Source organism: Erythrolamprus reginae, chromosome 4 (genome assembly GCF_031021105.1).
Source record: "Erythrolamprus reginae isolate rEryReg1 chromosome 4, rEryReg1.hap1, whole genome shotgun sequence".
NCBI lineage: Eukaryota > Metazoa > Chordata > Lepidosauria > Squamata > Dipsadidae > Erythrolamprus > Erythrolamprus reginae.
This window is the reverse complement of record NC_091953.1, coordinates 72203115-72220949: the sequence shown is the minus strand read 5'-3', so window position 1 is coordinate 72220949 and position 17835 is coordinate 72203115. Positions and strand designations below refer to the sequence as shown.

Sequence of the window (17835 nt, the reverse complement as noted above, 5' to 3'; positions counted from 1 at the left end):
GGGACTCATTGCTCACAGTCATTCATGCCCTCATCACCTCGAGGTTCGACTACTGTAATGCTCTCTACATGGGGCTACCTTTGAAAAGTGTTCGGAAACTTCAGATCGTGCAAAATGCAGCTGCGAGAGCAGTCATGGGCCTACCTAGGTATGCCCATGTTTCACCATCACTCCGCAGTCTGCATTGGCTGCCGATCAATTTCCGGTCACAATTCAAAGTGTTGGTTATGACCTTTAAAGCCCTTCATGGCATCGGACCAGAATATCTCCGAGACCGCCTCCTGCCGCACGAATCCCAGCGACCGATTAGGTCCCACAGAGTGGGCCTTCTCTGGGTCCCATCAACTAAACAATGTCGGTTGGCGGGCCCCAGGGGAAGAGCCTTCTCTGTGGCGGCACCGGCCCTCTGGAACCAACTCCCCCCGGAGATTAGAACTGCCCCTACTCTTCCTGCCTTCCGTAAACTCCTTAAAACCCACCTTTGCCGTCAGGCATGGGGGAACTGAACATCTCCCCCTGGGCACTTTTAATTTATGCATGGTATGTCTGTGTGTGTGTCTGTTAGCATATGGGGTTTTTAAATATTTAAATATTTTAAATTTGTCTGATTGCTTATGATTTGTTTCTACATGTTGTGAGCCACCCCGAGTCTTCGGAGAGGGGCGGCATACAAATCTAAGTAATAAATAAATAAATAAATAAATAAATAATATGGTCATCTTATAATTTCTTGTCCAAGTTTTCTCCCATTCAGTTAAATTGATTGTGTAACCAAAATTTTGAGCCCAGGCTATCATACATCCTTTAACTTGCTCTTCGCAATTTTCCTGTATCAATAAATAATTATATAATTTAGAAATCATTTTTGGTAGAGGGCCGAAAAAAATTGTGTCTATTATGTTATTGTTTTGGAATCCAAATTGTTTTTCTATGTTCTTTGTATTTTGATTTAATTTGTAAGTATGATAGCCAATCCATATTTATCCCTTTGTCTTGTAATTGTTGTTTTGATATGAGAAGATCGCTTTTGTCTAGTAGTTGGTGGTATCTCAATATTTTGGTATGGGAGAAAAGATTAGGAAAGGTAAGTAATTCATTTGGGGATAGCCATTTAGGTATTGATGTGTAATAATTCTTCTTAACCGCATACCAAATTGTTATTAGAGTTTTTCAGAAGTAATGATTTTTAAAATATCTGGGTATTATATGGTAATCCATTGTTAAAAATGCATGCCACCCAGCAAGAAGACCGTAGCCCTCTAAAGTTAGAAGTCTTGTATTTTTAAGAATGACCCAATCTCTTATCATTGATAAAATTATAGCCTGGTAGTATGTATGAAAATCAGGAAGTCCAAGGCCATCTTTAATTCTATGGTCCTGAAGGTTTTTCAATTTTATTCTGGCCTTTTTTTTGCCCAGATAAATTTCCTTATTTCTTTGTGCAATGAATTGAAAAATGATTTGTTTAAATTTGTTGGGGCTACTTGAAATAGGTATAGAAATCTTGGGAGAATATTGGATTTAATGGCAAATATTTTCCCCATAAGGGATAGTTTCAATTTAGACCATCTGGAGAGATCTTTTTGTATCTCTTTGAGCAATTGATCGTAATTGTCTTTTTTTATAGTACTATAGTTTGAGGTCATCCATATGCCTAAGTATTTAATTTTTTTAATGACTTTTATGTTAATTAAATTTTCCAAAAAGAGTACCTGTTTTGTTGTCATGTTTTTAGTTAGAATTTGAGTTTTGGTCTTATTAATTTTTAGGCCAGATATTTCTCCGAATTTATCTATTTCGCTAAACAAAATGGGTGCGGTTTGTATTGGGTCTTGTGCTATGAATACAATATCATCCGCAAAGGCCTGCAGTTTATATTGTTCCTTTTTGACGGTAATGCCCTGAATTAGAATATTATTTCTTATACTTTTCAAAAATGTTTCTATCGCTAGAATAAAGATGAGTGGAGCTAATGGGCATCCCTGACATACACCTTTTGTTATGGGTATTTTATCTGTAATATCATTGTTGAAAAGAATTCTGGCGGATTGGTTTGTATAAATAGCTTTGATTAAATTGTAAAATTTAGAGCCAAAGTTCATATATTCAATTTGTTTTATGAAATACTGCTACTGAAGACTATCAAATGCCTTTTTAAAGTCCATAAATATTCATGCAACTGATTTGTCATAATGTTTATCATAGTATTCGATAGTGTTCAGTATCATTCTAGTGTTTGTTGCTATATTTCTTAATGGGAGAAATCCATTTTGATCGGAATGGATAATGTTGTTTAATATTTTCTTTAATCGGTCTGCAATTATTGATGTAAATATTTTGTAATCTGTGTTAAGTAGTGCTATGGGTCTATAATTTTCTAAAAGGTGTTTATTTTGGGTATCTTTGGGAATAAGCGTTATGTATGCTTCGGACCATGAAGTAGGAAGTTTTGCGTTGATAAGTGCATCGTTGTAGATATCTAAGAGTATAGGTGTAATTATTTCTAAATGTTGTTTGTAAAATTCAGATGGAATTCCGTCAGGACCTGGAGTTTTGTTATTTTTTTGCTTTGTTATTGCAATTGCAATTTCTGTGGTGGTGATTAACTTATTTAAGGAAGATCTTTGATCAATGGTTAATGTTTTTTGTTCATTTTGTTGTAAGTATTTCGATAGTAGATCACCATCCAGATTTGAAGTTTTATAGAGTTGTTGATAAAAGTCCTGAATTATTTGTTTTTTGTCAGAATTAGTTGTTTTTAGATGTCCAGAAGGGTCTCCTAGGCCAAGGCATCTATATTCCTGTCAAGCTTTTGGTGTGCCAGTTTAAGAGATAACCAACGGCCTGGTTTATTAGCGAATTCAAAGTGGTTTTGTTTCGCAGTTTTTATTTTTTGTGCAATGTGTTCTGTTATTAAATTTATTCCATGTTTAATTGTTTTTATTTCAAGTAAAGTTGTATTATTTTTGGGATCATTGTGTAATGTTTTTTCGGCAAGTTGTAAAGATGTATTTAATTTTTGTAATTGAGCATATTTTTCTTTTGTTTTGTTTGCAGAATAAGAGATATAAATGCCACGAATATACACTTTAGTAGGATCCCATGCTATATGATTAGGTATCTCACCATTAAAATTAATTTTAAAAAATGAAGGAAGATCGTTTTGTATTTTATCTTGAAATTCTTGTTGATTAATAATCGTTTGATACATAGACCATCTATGAAAGGTTTTATGATTGGTATCTTTGAATGTTAACAATAAGGGATTATGATCTGCCTAAGTTGCATTTAATATTTGTATATCTGTAATTTCGTTTATAATTTCAAGATTAGACCAAGCCATGTCAATGCGTGAACAGGTTTTGTGAGGGGGAGAAAAGAAGGTATATTGTATGGTTTCTGGGTGATAGTATCTCCATATATCTTTTAGAGCACATTCATATATTATTTGATTAAACATTGAGGGTAGAGTATTGCGGGAGTGGTGTTTGGTATTGCCTTTATGGTCTTTAATCTTGTCTACTATTGCATTGAAGTCTCCAATTATTAAGAAATTGGTCAGATTCAATTCTAATATTTTTTTAATGTAAATTGTTAAAATAAGATTGTTTAGTAGATGGGGCATATATTGTTATTATAGTTATTTTTTTATTTTCTCATTTTACTTGAACTATCAATAACTGGCCGTTGTCATCAGCATATAATAATTTAGGGAAATAAATTTTTTTGACGTATAGAGCTATACCTCTTTTTTTCCAGCAGCAGAGGTACAAAAAAGTTCGAATTTAGGAAAGGTTAATAAGGTAGTCTGATCTTTTTTGATATGGGTTTCTTGTAAAGATATTATATCATAATTATATTCAGACAATTTGTGAAATACTTTCAATCTCTTTTTATGCGAGTTCAAACCATTTATATTGGTGGAAAATAATGTAATTTTATTTTGTTTACTGTTGGGGTATGGATTCCTTGGATTTCTCTCTTCGTGCTTCGATCCTTGCCCGGGTAATTGGTCCTTGTCTAGAGTATTTGCCATCTACGTTTTTGACTTCTCTGTCTTTATCTGGGAGATTATCATCGGAGCTCATTTCTTCAGTTGAAAGTATTTCTCTGGTATCGGTTTCTTTCGGTATGGTCTGATCAGTTGTTTTCAGAATATGAGTATAAAATTCTTTAGCATCTTCGGGCGAGGTGATTTTGTATTTCTTATCCATAAGGAAAATCATCATTCCTTCGGGTATAAGCCATCTGAATTGTATACTATTTTTGTTTAATTTACTTGCTAGTGTTTGGTACGACTTCCGTTTTTCTCTCACCCGTCTCGGAATTTGGCGCAAAACCACGAAGTTTCTACCTTGGTGCATTGCTGGGTTCTCTTTAGACATGTTATAAACTTCATCCCTAGTTGTTCTTTTAAGAAACCGAACATGTACTTCTCTAGGGAGCCTGTTTCTTCTAGCGTACGAAGTAGAAATTCAGTACACTTCATCAATTTGGTTAATCATTTCTTCGGTGGTTTTGCCAGTGATACTTGCTAATATTTCTGCCATTGTGCTGGGGAGATCGTGTTGTTCTGATTCAGTTATGTTCTGAAAATGGAGAAAAAAAGCTGATTTTTCTAATTCGAGATTTATGATTTAGATTTATCTAAAGATTTGTTGATGTATTCCGCTCTGGCTTCAGAGAATTGGAGTCTGGTATCCATTCTGTCAGTGATCTCTTCCACATTTGTTATTCTTTGGGAGTTTTGGACTATGGTTCCTTGAACGCCTTCCATCCGGTCATCTAATTTCCCCATACGTTCATCGAGGTGACCCGCATGATCTTGAATTTTCTTGATATCTTCATTATTCCCATTGTTCCTCTTAAGGATTCAAAATTTCTATCTATTGAATCTTGCATTTTAATCATCATTTCAAAGAGGGAGTTTAGTGTTATCGTTGGGGTCACTTGGGAAGTTGTGCAGGAGTTGCTTTGTCTAATGGGATGGATTCTGCAGGGCGTTGCTGAGCTGGTGTCGCTGATTGATTAGCATTTTTCTTCCATGATTTTATTAGCGTTGACTGATTTGGAGTAGACATCTTTGTAGTATTTGTAGGTAAAAACTGGTATAATAGTGTAATTATGTGAAATGTTTGAATTATGTGAGATTAGTCAGAGATAAGAAAATGTAGGTACAGTGAACCCTCGAGTTTCGCGTCCTCAAGGATCGCGAAAGGGCTATTTCGCGAGTTTTCAACCCGGAAGTAAACTCCACCATCTACGCATGCGTGCCCTTCCACGCATGCGTAGATGGTGGAGTTTCCCCGCCGGGCAGAGGCTTCCCTGGGTCTTCCCCCTCTTGCCCCCGTAAGACCCCAGCGGCGGCGCGAGCAACGGCGTGGGCGGGCGGGCGGCACGCGCGGGGACACCCCAGCTCGGCTCCCCAGCTGGGAAGCGGCCCCAGCAACAGCGTGGGCGGGCGGGCGGTGCCCGCGCGCTTGGGGACATCGCAGCTCGCTCCCCAGCTGGGGAGCCGAGCTAGGGAGTCCGGACCGCGCGCGCGTTGCTGGGGAAAGCGCGCGCGCTTGGGGAATCCCTAGCTCCGCTCCCCAGCTGGGGAGCCGAGCTAGGGATTCCCCAAGCGCGCGCGCTTTCCCCAGCAACGCGCGCGCGGTCCGGACTCCCTAGCTCGGCTCCCCAGCTGGGAAGCGGCCCCAGCAACAGTGTGGGCGGGCGGGCGGTGCCCGCGCGCTTGGGGACATCGCAGCTCGCTCCCCAGCTGGGGAGCCGAGCTAGGGAGTCCGGACCGCGCGCGCGTTGCTGGGGAAAGCGCGCGCGCTTGGGGAATCCCTAGCTCCGCTCCCCAGCTGGGGAGCCGAGCTAGGGATTCCCCAAGCGCGCGCGCTTTCCCCAGCAACGCGCGCGCGGTCCGGACTCCCTAGCTCGGCTCCCCAGCTGGGAAGCGGCCCCAGCAACAGCGTGGGCGGGCGGGCGGTGCCCGCGCGCTTGGGGACATCGCAGCTCGCTCCCCAGCTGGGGAGCCGAGCTAGGGAGTCCCGACCGCGCGCGCGTTGCTGGGGAAAGCGCGCGCGCTTGGGGAATCCCTAGCTCGGCTCCCCAGCTGGGGAGCGGAGCTAGGGATTCCCCAAGCGCGCGCGCTTTCCCCAGCAACGCGCGGGCGGTCGGGACTCCCTAGCTCGGCTCCCCAGCTGGGAAGCGGCCCCAGCAACAGCGTGAGCAATGGGGTGGGCGGGCGCGAGCAACGGGGTGGGCGGGCGAAGGGCGGGCGGCAGTGGAAGCAAAAACACCATCTGCGCAAGCGCAGATGGTTTTTTACTTCCGCACCGCTACTTCGCTAAAAATCGATCATCGCGTGGGGTCCTGGAACGGAACCCTCGCGATGATCGAGGGTTCACTGTATAGAAAAATAAAGAAATAGTTGAGTAGAATTAGAGTCAATTGAAAGATACAATAGTAAGAATTAAGTATGTAGTAAGTAAAATATGTCAAGTAAAAGGGTATATGTAGTAATAATGTAAAAAGTATTAATATAAGAACATCAAAAATATTTAGAACTTAAGTCATTATATTGCTAATTCATTAAATATCAGTTCAAAATAGTCAAAATTATTAATCTCTATTGCAATAATTTAATATAAACAAAATGTGGAAATAGTTATAGTTAAAGCGAGGTCAATTAATCAATGAATCAATTGTTACAACAGTTTACTAAATATTTCAAACTGTACAATTATTTAAGTATTTTCCTTATCTCTATTTAAACTTAGTTAGTCCTCTCTACTCCCCTTTTGCTTCATTTCCCTGCTCTCTACGTTGGAACTTTGGAACACTTATGATTATAACTCTAAACTGCAATCTGCTACGTTTTCCTTGGACCCAGGATTTATTGCATTAACATTCTACAAACTTTATAAACTACTATCTACACTTCGCACAAGGATTATATTACAGTGCTTTGAACAATATAATATTGATTTTCCTCATCTATAAAACTTTGCTCAACTTTATACATATTTACCAGGAAAACTAGTGGAAATCAACAAGACTGAATTAATTTCCAAATACAACAGACCATCAGATCTTCTGGATACATGATTGTATGACATTCTATACGATATATTGATTTATTGATCGATTGAAATATTGCTTTATTGCCCACTGACACATGAATTTATTGAACTAAACTTTTGACTTGTATTTTTTACTTGTATTTACTGCCAATATATTCTTAATTTGAAATACAATTGATTAAAAACTATAGCCTTGTGTTTTTTAAAACTCTGTGTGCAATATGGATTCATGCAAAATATTACTTACATTATTTTTCTGCAAGATTTGTAGTGCTTTATTGACATTGTTCAAGGCATGAACTCTAGTGAAGCCCTTTTCTTTCCCCTATAAATACAAATAACTATTTTCAATTATTTAAAAAAAATCATTAATATGTTTATGACAGAAAGCTTACACCATATTTGTAACAACCAAAAAGAGCTTAAAGAACATAAATCCTTATTTTAGTAATATATTATTAATAATATACATTTATTAGTGAGTATATTGAATACCATTGTGATGGAGGAGTAATACCTAATTAAAAAAAACTTGGTCCAGCTGGCCTGGCTGGTAGCACCTTGTAAGGGCCCCTTTCCAGGGTTACAGGAGAAAATGGTCAATGGTTTTGAAGGCAGAAGAGGGCTCTACGTTCCAACGGTAGATAAAAAGACAAAACCATCTTCTAGGATAAGGAAGACTGCAAACCTCCACTGCATTGTTGCTATATCCATAATTGGAAAAGACTTCAAGAGTAAACCTTGAAGCAAAATCTGGAGCTGGAGTCCTGGAAGCAGTTCGTTACTATATGCTCCCTCCCATATTTGGGCATATCAGGGTGATTAGACAGAAAAAAGGACAGAAAAGCATATAGCCCCTGGTACAAACTGAGACAGGAGGAGAATCTGTGGCCCTAGAGGTTAAAGCTACTGCCTTATAGGCAGACTGTCCAGGTTAAAATCCCAGTAAGGGTATGGCTAGCTGATGAGAGCAAAATTTGCTCAAAATAGATCTATACTAGTCTCCCTTCATTTTTATTACAGAAAAAAAAGTTACACACACACACATATATATACACATACATGTATGTATCTATATGTCTCTGTGTGTTTGTGTGTGTGTAACATATTTTGCTGTTAATAAAAATGATGATGAAAATTATCAGCAAAAATATGTTACACATATAGAATATAGTTGGCCAGCTATAAAATTAACTGCCTGCATGGCCCCTGAAGGGGTGAAGAGGCAAAAAGGAAGCAGTATGCTCCCTCACATATTTGGATAAACCAGAGTGATTTGCCAGAAAAAAATAAAATAACATATATATATAGGTTAAAGCTACTGCTTCACAAGGCAGAGTCCCCAGGCTCAAATCCCAGTAAGGGTATGGCTAGCTGATGAGAGCAAAATAAGCTTGAAATACATATATACTAGTCTCTCTTTTTGTTATCATCAAAAATATGTTACACATAGAATATAGTTTGTCAACTATAAAAAATAATAACTGCCTTGGATATGGCCCCTGGAGGGGCCGAGAGGCAAAAAGGAAGCAGTATGCTCTCTCCCATATTTGGGTATACCAGGGTAATTTGACAGAAAAAAAATATATAACTCTTCCCTGGTACAAACTGAAAGGAGGAGGGCTTGTAGTCTAAAGATTAAAGCTACTGTCTTACAAGGCAGACTCCCCAGGTTTAAATCCCAGTAATGGTATGGCTAGCTGATGAGAGCAAAACAAGCTTGAAATAGATCTATACTAGTCTATTATGTCTATAATGTAATGGTTAATAATGATAAAAATAACTGTCTTATCTTATTTTTTAATATGAATATGTTTAGCTATAGCAATAGAGTTCATTAGAGGTAATTAAAAATAGTTTGAACACCGAAATGAGGATATTTTATCAATTTCATCATCTAATTTGATATTAAACACACACACACACACACACACAAAATAAGAAAATGTCCCTTCAAGTTTCTATTATGGGAGGACAATATGGAAAAACGTTTGGGACATTTGCTAGAAAAAAAAGAGAATGTCATAAAGAAATTTAAAACAGCAGTAACATACACAAATTGCAATATATTTTTTATATTTTTATAAAATATAAAATATTTACAGGTATAAGATCCATAAATACTAATTTTACAATAAATTTTATTGCTAGATAGATATAAACATACATGTTTTTGGCCTGTAAGACCTTCCAGGAGTTCCAAAAGCTTTCGACCATCTTGCAAATCTTTGAAGAGATCTTCAATTGGATGAATACCAAACTGAAATGAGAGGACATTTATTAGATGTTTATTATGTATGCTAAGTAATTGTAATGCTTCCGTTCGTCGGGCTGGCTGGTTTTGCAGGGTGGGTGCAGCAAAGGGAGGCGCTGGCTGGGCCCTTGCTTGCATAGCCAGGCTCTTGGGAGGGAGGGAATCGGCCCTACGCCCTGGAGCTGCCCGCCCCCCACTGAGCCTGGCGCCCCTTTCCCCAGGGGAAAAGCGTGAGGGGGGTGTCCACGAGGAGGAGGACCACCACAGCCATCATCCTCAGCCGGCACGGGGCGTGCATAAGTGCAGCAGCGTGCCCCCCACGGGCCGTGGGATGGCCTTGATCGGCGTGAGGGCTCCACCAGCCCCCATCCCAATCCTGCAGCTCAAGGGAAAGCAAAAGGGAGATCAAAGCGAGAGAAAAACAGAAAGGATGGTGAGAGAAATAATAAAAAATAAGAATTAATAGCAAAAAGGGAGGAGAAACAAATGAGAGAGAGAAGGGGGAGGGAGAAGTACACAGAAATGAGAGAGACCTGGAGGGAAAGAAAAAAAGGGAAAAGAGAGAGAGAGAGAAGTGGTGAGAAAGAAATAAAAGAGAAAAAGAGGGAGGGAAAGAGAGAAGTGGAGAGGAAGGAAGGAGGAAGGGAAGGAGAAATGGAGAGAACAAGGAAGGAAGGAGGAAGAATGAAATGAATGGAGGGACAAAAGAAAAAAAGACTTTTGGGAGGATGTAATTTTTTATTTTTCTCAACATACATTCAAACAATAGAGTTTACCATCTAATTTTCCATGAATAAAATAAAGTATTTTGTTAGTCACTAATATCAATCATCAAAAAAGTTGCAAAAGTTTTTTTTTCTAATTTTGTCATCCAGTTACATACATTTTCGCTTAATTAAATTCCTTCCTTAATGTTCCTTCAAATTAAATTCCCTCCTTAATGTTCCTTCAAAAAGTACACCAATTTTATTTCTATCTTATTAACCATTATGCCAAAGTGCTTCCTTCTTTCTTTATATATTTTTCTGTAAACCAAGAAAACATTGTATAGCCAATCAGATGTTAACAAAAGAAAATTAAAAACAAAACATATACGAATTTCAGACTTCTTCCCCCCTCTAAATAATACATTTACCTAATCCCAAATTTAAAAATTATTTCAGCCCATCTAACATTTAGCCAATTAATACATATTTACATTTCTTACTTAATTATTAATCTTAAATTTCAGTCAATTTGAGAAAAGAAAAAAGGGGGGAAAATCTAAATATTTTCTATTTTCAATCAATTAAAAATCAATAATATTAATCTCCCCAACAATTCTAAATCCAATTCCATTTATGCATTGATCCAAATCAGTATCACCTACTACATATCTTATTACAATCAATACTTCTAACTTTATTAAAACAGACCAGCAATTCCTAAATTCATATATCTAAATGGAAAAAATTATTAAAGTTTAAAAAAGAGCAAACAACAATACTCCAATTTCTTTAATCTAAGCAGAACTTTGAACCGAACCGTTTTCTTTATTTTTTTGTATCCCCTTTTAATCCCCCTTTCCATTTTATTCTTTCTATTCTTCCTTGTTAAAAAAATAAAGGGGTTATTGGATCAAACTTTGGACACTTGACAACATAGTTATGATGGTGGCAATGTCCCAGGGTTATGTGAACATCTTTTGGGATCTTCTGACAAGCAGCTGCAGGGATTCACTTAATGATTGTGGCAAGAAAAGTGGTAAAGTGAGGCAGAACTCACTTAATAACCGTCTTACTCAGGCGATAGAAACGTTGGCCTCCATTGGGATCAGAACAGAAGTTGAGGATTATCTGTCTCACCAGTGCACTCTTTTAGAAGCAGATCAGGACTCCATTTTGAAGCTCCACAGAAAACATCTAGGGTGAAGGCAGTTAGTCCTTGACTTACAATGGTTCATTTACTGACCGTTCAAAGTTGCAACGGTCCTGAAAAAAGTGACTTATGCCCCTTTTTCACACTTAGGACAGTCACAGCAGCCTGATGATCGCGTGATCAAAACTTTGCTGCCGTTTCATATTTATGATCCTTGCTGTGTGTCCTGAGGTCACGTGACCCCCTTTTGTTTCTAACTGATCCACGCCCAGGCATGAAAATTTGCCGCTCAATTATTATACTTTTCCGCCCACACCGAAAAAAATTTAGAGGGAACACTGACTGGAAGTGGTTTTTTGAATACCTTTTGCATTGGTATACTAATTTGAGCATTCCTGATCATAAACAAATGAGAAATGAAATGAAAAAAAGTAATGTTTAATTGTTTATTTTGCTCAGAAAAGGCCCCCCCCAGCTGTTTGCAATTATGTTCACTTTACATATGGATTAGGCTTTTCTCCTTGGAGGGAGGAGTCGACAGTCAGGATGGGTTGTACTCGCTCGTTAGAGGCTTGTCCAAGTCATAGAAGTATAAAAAGGCTGGAACCGCCCACAGACCCAGTTTTTCTGACTCGCTTCTAGCAGAGACACCTCGTGGCAGCACAACCTATTTTGTCTGTGACTCCTTATAAATAATCTCATTAGGTTAGTAATTCCAATTAATTCAGTTTAAAATTGGTCCTGAGGAAGCAGTAGGGTGCGGTGACCTCTTGGTACAGCTCTATCTGCTGGGTGGTAGGGCCCCAGGCCTTCCACACACCCCTGGCTCATTTTTTTGTCTCCTTCTGCCGTTAGGGCTGCCTTGGAGCCACTCGCAGGCAAGCCATAAGCCTGGTGAGGGATTCTGACTGGTTACAGTCTGGTCCCCTTTGCCAACGTTTCCTCCCTAGTCAGAACGTGCGAGACCTCAGAGTGACCACTTTCCCCTGGGGCTGGCTACAGTCTTAGTGGTGATTTCATTTTATCTTGATTCCCTACCAGAGAGCTGGTTTCTGACTCCGTGTCAGATTTTCCAGGAAGCTTGGGAGAGGGTAAAAAAGGCCGATAGCTTGTGACGCAGGAGAAATTGTCTGTTTACTTAATTCCCAGGCCTCAGCTACGAGGCGTTAATTGCTTCTCCTAGTAACTCAGGGAAGTTTTTTCAAGCCCCTGTTGATCCCTTTTTCGGGGGTTTTGTTTGTTTTTTTGGATAAGTGAGCCCTCTTAGAGAGGTTTTTCCTTTCTCTCCCCCCTCCCCCCCTTAATTATCGGCCGGCTCGAATTCAAACAGTCCCAAGCAACTCCAGCTCTTTTGGCGCCATCTGCTGGCTTAATTCTATAATGGTCTCAGTGCCTTCCCATATTCTGGAAAAGTTACTCAGACCAGGCTGTAAAGAAGGAGCAAATAGGGGCTAGGTTATTTTCTATATATTTAGATCTTCCTTGCAAGGGACATTTTCAACAATTTTTATTTATTCACCTTTGTTTTATTTGTCCCCTCACAGACCCCTGCAAGGGGACTTTGTCTTACTAACTTTTCCTCTACCTTTTATTCCCTTCTCCCTTTTTCTAGCTGTCTTGCCATGTCAGACCTAGCTAAAGCAGGAGGGGAAAGAACCAAAAAATCTGTCAGGCCTCTACAGGTGATTCTGATCACATTTCCCCTATTCCAGAGAACAGGGACCCTACTCCTCAACCTTCGAAAGCAGAGAGGCGTAGGGATCTTACTCTACAACGCCTCCATGAGAAAGCAGCTAGGGCTCTTTCCCCTACTCCCAGAATTCCTAATCGGGCTCCAGCTACTATTACTCCTTCTGGGTCCGCTGGAAATTTGGCTGCCAGCGTTTGGGGCCCAGCTGGTTTGCCAAATCAAAATTTAAATCCAGACACTTCTAGACCCCCTGTTCCTCTTTCTCCTATGATTCTCATTGTACCTCCAGTTCAACCTGGCCCTTCCTCAGAGGTTCCTCAACAGATACCTCAGGCGACGCCTCCTCCAGAAGCCCACCCTTCCTCTTCAACAACCTTTGATACATCAGCCATCCAGAGGTGGATTGATTCAGCAGTTCAACGCAGCATTGAATTTAAGCTTAGCTCTTTACCCACTACCATTCCTTCTAGACCAGTACCTGCGCCATCAGTGGCCCCTCTTTCCCTTGCTGCCTCTATCCTCAGACCTAACCAAGATTCTTGGTCTGATTCCTCGACTGAGGACTCGGATTCTTACGACAAGGATCCTCCAGAGGGGGGTCATGCCGGTCTGTCTGAGGACGAAGAAGCTTCTCCAGCATTACCTATATCAGCAGCCTTATTCCCAGCAGAGTTATTTTCTACCATTTTGTTGAAGGCTCGTTCAACTGCGGGGCTCACAGCTCTGCCCACTCAAGCCCAACCTTCCGCTTCCCAAGTGGAGACCCTGTGGAATCCTTACACGGAGGAGCAAGACATAATACCGGCCCCGCCACTCTTTGTAGAGACTATTACTAAACAATGCCTAAATCCGGCGGCAGGTCCAGCTCCTTCTAATCTAGAGAAGAGATTTTTTAATGTAGCTCCGGAGCTCGCCTCTTTCCTAGAGCCCCCCGCTATAGACTTCTCAGTTCTTGCCCTGCATTCTTCAGAGAACCTGCCGGGAAAGGAGGAGGATCTTCTAAAGGGAGAAGACCGTAAAATTGATCAGCTCCTGCAGAAGAGTCATCAATCCGGAGCTACAACCTCTTCCTTTTTCGCCAGGTCCATGCTCATCTATATCAGACAGTTTCAGGAACAGATTCCGGCTTCTGACATTTCAGCCCAACAAAGCCTGAACAAGATGTTTGCCACCTGTCAACTACTTGCGGACACTACTCTTTATACATCACGGTTTGCAGCCAAAACCATGGCCTCCTCAATAGCGGCCAGGAGGATGACCTGGCTGAAGAAGTGGCAAGTGGATATTAAACACAAGTGGCGTTTTGCTACAGCAGAATACAAGGGTAAGAACCTTTTCAGTGATGCCCTGGAGCCCTTCCTCATCGATTCTAAGGACAAAAAGAAGATCCTACCCTCAAGCCAGAAGAAATCTTCTCAACGTCCATCTCCTTACTATCGTCGACCTTTTCGTCAGACTGATCAATCCTTCTCCTACTACAGAAGCTCAGCTCAACAGAGCTACAAACCTCACAATTTCCAGGACAAGAACTCTAGAGGCAGAGGAACCAAACGGCCCTTTCGCGGATCTGCAGGAAGCCGTCAGGGCCGAAGAGGTAGGTGGTGATATCCCCCACCCCGATCCCCTTTCAGTTCCCATCGGTGGTCGCCTTGCTAAGTTTGCCTCCCATTGGTCTGCTATTTCCTCAGATTCCTGGGTTCTCAATACAGTGGCAAGGGGTTTACATTTGGAGTTTCTTTCCCCTCCCCCCTCTTTCTTCATTGCCTGTTCTATTCCCAAAGATCCCTCTAAGAGGGCTCTAATGGACCAGGCCATACAGCACCTGTTAGACATTTGGGCCATTCAGCCTGTCCCCCCTGAATTTCAGGGCCAAGGTTTTTATTCTATTCTCTTCCTTGTCCCCAAATCCTCGGGGGGCTGGAGACCTATTCTGGATTTGAAACGCCTTAACCTGTATATAAAATATCACAAGTTTAAGATGCACTCTCTTAAAACTATCTTAGCCTGCATCAGAAGGGGAGACTTCATGGCATCTCTGGACCTAACTGAAGCCTACTTACATATCCTCATAGCTAAAGAACACCGTAGGTTCCTTCGTTTCTCCTATGCCGGAAGGCATTTTCAGTACCGGGCCCTTCCTTTTGGTCTATCCTCAGCCCCCTGGGTTTTCACCAAGATTTTATCAGTTTTAGCTGCCCATCTTAGATCTATACCCATTCGTCTTCAATTCTATTTGGATGATGTCCTGGTATTAGCGAAGTCCTTTAGTCTAGCTTAGGACCACTTGAAGACCACTGTCGAGGTCCTTTCAGCTCACGGTTTTTCTATTAATATTCATAAAATCATCTCACCCCTGCTACCTCCATCCTTCATTTGGGTACAGTTATCAACTCCTCAGTGGGTCTAGTAAGTCTCTCCCCTGAACGGATAAGTAGCATTAGGGGGTTGGCGTCCCTAATCCAGGGCGACCCTTTCCCCACCCTCTCCTCCCTTTCTTCCTTGTTAGGGAAGATGGTTTCCCGTTTTTCCATTGTTCCCTGGGCTAGACTTCACTCTCGAGATCTCCAGTGGTTTTTACTTCCCTTCCAAAAGCTTGGACAGGCCCACTTGGCAAGACGAACCCATCTTCCTCCACAGGTCCAAAGATCCCTGACGTGGTGGAAGTCCGGAGCCATCGAGGACGGTACCCTGTTCCGATCCTCCCCCACCGTAACCATCACCACGGACGCCAGTCTGTCGGGATGGGGAGCTCATTGCGGCCAGCAGCAGGCTCAGGGCCTTTGGGACGCAAGCCAGTCTTCCTGCCCCATCAACTGGCTGGAGTTACACACAATTTTCCTGGCCCTCAAGAGCTTCAGCCACCTGATTGCCGGACAGGACGTCCTCATCAGGACCGACAATATGGCCACCAAGGCACATATCAACCGTCAAGGGGGCACCAGGTCCAGGACTCTGATGCTAGAGGCCAAGAAGATCGGCCTCTGGGCAGAGAGACACTTGTCCTCTCTCCGATCGGAACACATATCGGGGACAGACAACATACAGGCGGATGCCCTCAGCCGGGCAACAGTAAAGCAAACGGAGTGGAAATTAGATGCGAGAGTTTTTCAGCAAATCTCAATGAGGTTCGGCAAACCATTAATAGATCTGTTTGCTTCCCCTCTCAACACTCAACTTCCCCGCTTCTTCTCCCGTTTCCCGTCCCAGGGGGCGGAGAACTACGATGCCCTCCACTGTCCCTGGCCCAGGGGACTACTGTACGCCTTTCCTCCATTACCTATCCTTCCCCAAGTCATCCACAAGATATTGGAGGAGCAAGCGGAGGTAATATTGATAGCTCCCTTATGGCCCAGGCAACCCTGGTTTGCGGACTTAAAAATGTTGTCGGTGGTGGAGCCATGGCAAATACCAGTGAATCCTCAACTGCTCTCCCAGGGGTCCCTCCTACACCCGGACCCAGGTAGGTGCCGCTTGACCGCCTGGCTTTTGAGCGGAGCGTCCTGAGGAGTCAGGATTTTGACAACGATGTCATTGATTATATTCATAAGGCTCGCAAACCTTCCACGGAGCGTATTTACTCCTCAACCTGGAAAACCTTTTGCTCCTGGTGTGAGTCCCAAGGATTGTCTCCAATTCGCATTCCCCTCTCAAAGGTCCTTAAATTTCTAAAACACGGCCTAGATAAGGGTCTCTCTCCGAATACCATTAAGCGGCAAACTGCAGCTCTTTCCTCCATCATCGCTTGTGACACCTGGATATCCCTTGCTCATGTTCCTTTGGTGTCCAGATTCCTCAGGGGCGTTTCCAACTCGCACCCCCCTATGGTCCACCGTTTCCCCACTTGGGACCTCCCAAAGGTGTTGTATTCATTAACAGAGCCTCCTTATGAGCCTCTACAAGAGGCTTCTCTACGATATCTCTCCTTCAAGGTATCTTTCCTAATTGCCATCACAACGGCCAGACGGATATCCGAGTTAGCAGCATTATCTGTCAGAGAGGACCTATGCCTTTTTCACCAAGACAAAGTAGTCCTCCGCCTTGACCCGTCCTTTCTCCCCAAAATCAATTCGATTTTCCACCGGAGTCAGGACATTATTCTACCAACCTTCTGCTCCCAACCTTCTCACCCTTCGGAACGCAGATGGCACACGCTTGACGTGAGGAGAGCTCTTCATGTTTACTTGAAAAGAACACGGCCCATCAGGCAATCTGAGGCCCTGTTTATTTTTTTCTCCCCTCAAAAGATCGGCCTCAAAGCTTCTTCGTCCACCATTGGTCGATGGATCCGTGGGGCCATTGTCAAAGCCTATGACATGGAGGGCGTCCAGAGGCCTCTAGGTATAACCGCACACTCCACTAGGAGTGCGGCTTCCTCGGCGTCCTGGGCCACTCAATGCCCCCTGGAGGACTTATGCAAGGCGGCTACCTGGACCTCTCTCACTCCTTTTATCCGCCACTATAAGATCGATAAATTTGCCTCAGCACAGGCGGCCTTTGGGCGGAGGGTCCTACAACAAGTAGTGGAAGTTGCCCATCCCTCGGGACAATAACTTTGACATGTCCCATCCTGACTGTCGACTCCTCCCTCCAAGGAGAATGAGCGTTGACTCACCTGATACGCTCTTTCTCTTGGTAGAGGAGTCGACAGTCAGTTCCCTCCCCTTATCTACCTTTTTCTTCTTTCCTTGTTTTTCCCCTCTTCAATGTAGAGCTGAAGAAGTTTCCTGTATATAGTTCAGGGGTTTTTTCTTGAATTAGTTGAATCTAGGAGTCTGAGTTGTGCTGCCACTCCGAGTCAATGTTTTCAGTTACGTCATCAAAACTGGGTCTGTGGGCGGTTCCAGCCTTTTTATACTTCTATGACTCGGACACGCCTCTAACGAGCGAGTACAACCCATCCTGACTGTCGACTCCTCTACCAAGAGAAAGAGCGTATCAGGTGAGTCAACGCTCATTCTGAG

The 17835-nt window shown here is 42.2% G+C and overlaps 1 protein-coding gene across 1 annotated transcript in view; it reads right to left on the bottom strand.

The window, feature by feature from the left end:
* The window catches only part of LOC139167142 (dystrophin-like), a 1540372-nt gene extending 1532979 nt beyond the window's left edge, over window positions 1–7393 (bottom strand). The window contains exon 1 of the mRNA XM_070751563.1: window positions 7321–7393. The gene's annotated coding sequence lies outside the window, so the exon portion shown is untranslated. The remainder of the gene's footprint in view (window positions 1–7320) is intronic.
* Window positions 7394–17835: the final 10442 nt, after the last annotated feature.